General features: G+C 43.6%; 1 non-coding gene across 1 annotated transcript; it reads left to right on the top strand.

Moving 5' to 3' along the window:
- Positions 1-1,112: 1,112 nt before the first annotated feature.
- Positions 1,113-1,231, top strand: LOC145409128 (5S ribosomal RNA). The gene has a single exon (XR_013899052.1). It is a non-coding gene; the product is annotated as a 5S ribosomal RNA (ribosomal RNA).
- The last annotated feature ends 2,427 nt before the right edge of the window (positions 1,232-3,658 follow it).

Raw genomic sequence — 3,658 nt, 5'->3', positions numbered from 1 at the left:
CGTTGCGTATGTATACACAACAGCCACCTTTGGCTTTGAAATGAGTATAGAGAAAGTAGGAGGATACAGAAAAGGGTTTGCTGTCGGTTGCCTCAGACAGCTGAGTCTCCGTCAGAAAAAGAAGGTGAGGTTTAGAGGAGGAGAGGTGGTGCTCAACAGAGCGAAAGTTAGATGAAAGGCTGCGAATGTTGCAGAAATGAAGAAGAAGAGAGTCAGACAGTGGTTCCAGGCACCTCGAGTCATCAGCGGGAGAGGGGCAGATGGCGGGGGCATTTATGGTCCCCCCCCCTGGGGACTCCGAGGCTTGATTAATCGACGCCATTTTTGTTGAATTTTGAATAGGAAGTGTAGTGTGTACTGTGCATATAGTTTGGTGAAGATAGTTAGAGAAATTTGTACTGGAGAGCATGCTGGCCTACTCTCTGTGTAACTGAGACACTGAAAAAGTTCAGCAAAGGGGGATGGTCAGGAACTAGTCCTGAGGGCTGATGAAACGGGAGCTCCAGCACTCCCTGTCATCAGCTTTCCATCCACCTCGGGAGTACTGCCCTGCTCGACTGGTGCTACAGTCTACTCCGCCAGGTTGTAACCATATAACCAAATTACAGTGCCTGGTGGTTTAGTGCGTAATTAAGGCGCTCCAATCGGACTGAGTCTGTGCAGATTTACATCCAAGGGGTGGTTGGAGCTTAATGGTCAAATGCCACTCAGGGATGAGTGAGGCTGGTCACTCTCATTTTAAATGTCAGGATCAACTTGTCAAGCCCAGGGCTCCTGCGCTCCTTATGGGGCAACATAGGATTGGATGATGGATGGATGGATGGCTTATTGGGTTGTTTTCCTTGCAGGAGCACTCGGGTCAGTAGTCTTAGTCTTATGCCAATAGGGTACTTTGTAGTTAATAATATAAATAACAGTAGCAACGTTGGGTCTGGTTAGGACTTGGATGGGTGACTGCCTGGGAACACCAGATGCTGTTGGCATAACGTTCTCCCTACGTGTCAAGTGGGGTTGGTGGAGGATTAGTGCCCCTCCCTGTAAAACAATTAACTCTAAGCCCTTGGCCACCCCGTTTGGGATACATGGCGTCTGGCAATGAATGATGAATGAAAGCCAACGGCCATGCCACGTTGAGTACACCACTTCCCGTCCGATCAGCGAAGTTAAGCAACGTTGGGTCTGGTTAGTACTTGAATGGGTGACCGCCTGGGAACACCAGATGCTGTTGGCATCCCTACGTGTCAAGTGGGGTTGGTGGAGGATTGGTGCCCCTCCCTGTAAAACAATTAACTCTAAGCCCTTGACCACCCCGTTTGGGATACATGGCGTCTGGCAATGGATGGATAATTCTATCGCTCAGTAGAAACATCAAGAGCTTAGGGGGAAAGATGGCCCTACGATTAAGAGGGCAAAGAAGAAGACTAAGGAGAAGAAGAAAAGGGCAGAAGACTATCGCCTAACTACTGAACGAAAATCGATAAGGAAGATAATCAGTTTTTGTTAAGCTTCAATAGTCCTTTACAAAACTGCCAGCAAGAGTCAGTGTTACTCTCAAGTCCATAACTGTACTACCGGGTGAATCGTAACAAGAGTAAGAAAAGAATCGTACAGATAAGCACTGTAAACCTAGATGCAGACAAACTTTGACCTTCTCCAGCGACCTTGACCTTCGACAAATTATGAAAATCGAGTTCATTAATTCCCGGCTACCTTTGAACTGGCTTAACAATGCTGGTCTGAATCGGATAGAAACTGTTTATCTGGACCTTATGACTTTACCTTCACCATTTACCTAATGTTCTCAAAATCAGTAATTCAAGCTCTTGCTTGGCTCGCAACACTTCCCTCAAGTTTGATCCAAATCATGTCAAAGTGTTTAGTTAATGCCCCGCCCATAGCGTCGGCCAAACGTAGTATGTATCCAGAGCAGTGTCAATCACTCACTGAGTCACTGTACTTTTTATGCGGTAAATGTTAAGAAATAACAACCGTAGAATTTTATAAGTGTCAGACTCATGGGGCACAGATGAGGTGTGGGAGTAGTGGCGGTGTGTCTGGTGTTCGTCTGGGGCTTGTCCAGGTTGTGTCTATGGCGTATGATATGTGCATCTGAGGTGTGTATGAGGGGTATATCCATAGACAAGGAACACCTAAAGGATATCTTAAAATAGTAGATAACTTTGGAGGGTACATTGGTCAAATGTCCTTTGTCTTATTTGTACAAACGCAGACACACTGTTCTCAACATCGACTCCCTCTTTCCTCCTTTCACCACAGTCGTTCGATAAAGTTTAGTCAAATTCGTTTCGAAACTGTTAAAGTTGACATTAATATATGATCTTAGTGTCTGAACTTTAAAAAATTTAGATCAACCTATAAGCTGACCCAAAACCACTTCACCAAGCTTGATCTATATAGGACAAACACTGTCTAAGAGTCAATAATTGGTTTCCATAATCATTTACTCCTGTATAGTTATATACTATATTTACTTGGGTCAGTAACAGATTAACTTTGTTTGATGCTTGTAAGCATCAGATAGTTAACAGACATTCTGACCGTCCCGAGAATCGAACTCAGATTTTTAGTGATGTCATCTAGGGGAGGCAAAAAGTCGTTCAAATATATATATATATATATATATATATATATATATATATATATATATATATATATATATATATATATATATTAATTTATCGATCTTTCTATACATATATATACCTATATACATGTCATCATCCTTATCATCACCATCATCCGGACCTCCTTTCTCACCCTGGGGCAGGGTGAGGAGTAGCAACGTCTAAACAGCCAAAGTTTGCCCAATCCATTGGGCTACGCTTCCATTCACTCACCATTCAAGCCCACGGAATCCTGGTTCTATCGGGTACGCCAAAAGCTTTCACCACATTCTGTAGCCGATAGAGTCAGTCCGAACGCTGTCACATAAAAGGGGATGCCAAATCCCTGATCATGCACTTCTCACAACATTCATCCAGCTAGCACGGTCTCCTGTCAGTCCCTAGCCTCACCGACTTCCATATCTCTCTTCCTTACACACTCATCCACCATATCCCTCCACCTTCTCCTTGGTCTACCTCATCTCCTCCCTCCATCAAATTCGTTTATATATATCTTGTTACCACTCTATTTTTATCCATACTCTCTACATGATCATACCATCTCATTACACTCTCCTCAATTCTGATGTCCACAGACATCCTTACTCCGTATCTCTCACGAATCACATTATTTTGTATCCTATCCACTCTCTCTACTCCACATACATTTCTCAGCAGTCGCATCTCCACTGCTTTCACTCTTGACTATTCATTTTCAAGCCACAGCATAGTCTCATATCCATATATTAAAGTTGGCACAAATATTCCTTCATGTAAGCCTCGCGCAGCTGCAGCACACAACCTCTGTTTCTTATCAAGGCTCCAGAGCACCAGCTACTTTCCTTCCTTGTGTCATCCTACTTTCCACTTCTTTTGCACATTTTTCTCTTTTTCCTATCACTGTACTCAGGTACGTGAACTCTCTCACCAGTTCCAGTCTCTCTCCATTCACTGTAGCATCACACTGGGAGTCACATTCTCTCTCGATTACCATTGCTTTACCCTTTTCTACATTTACCCTCAAGAGTTTGTAA

This window comes from Coenobita brevimanus, chromosome 79 (genome assembly GCF_032717465.1).
Source record: "Coenobita brevimanus isolate Jiangsu-jjx chromosome 79, ASM3271746v2, whole genome shotgun sequence".
Classification (NCBI taxonomy): Eukaryota; Metazoa; Arthropoda; class Malacostraca; order Decapoda; family Coenobitidae; genus Coenobita; species Coenobita brevimanus.
Note: the sequence above shows the minus strand (reverse complement) of the source record. Positions and strands in the feature narration are given on the sequence as shown.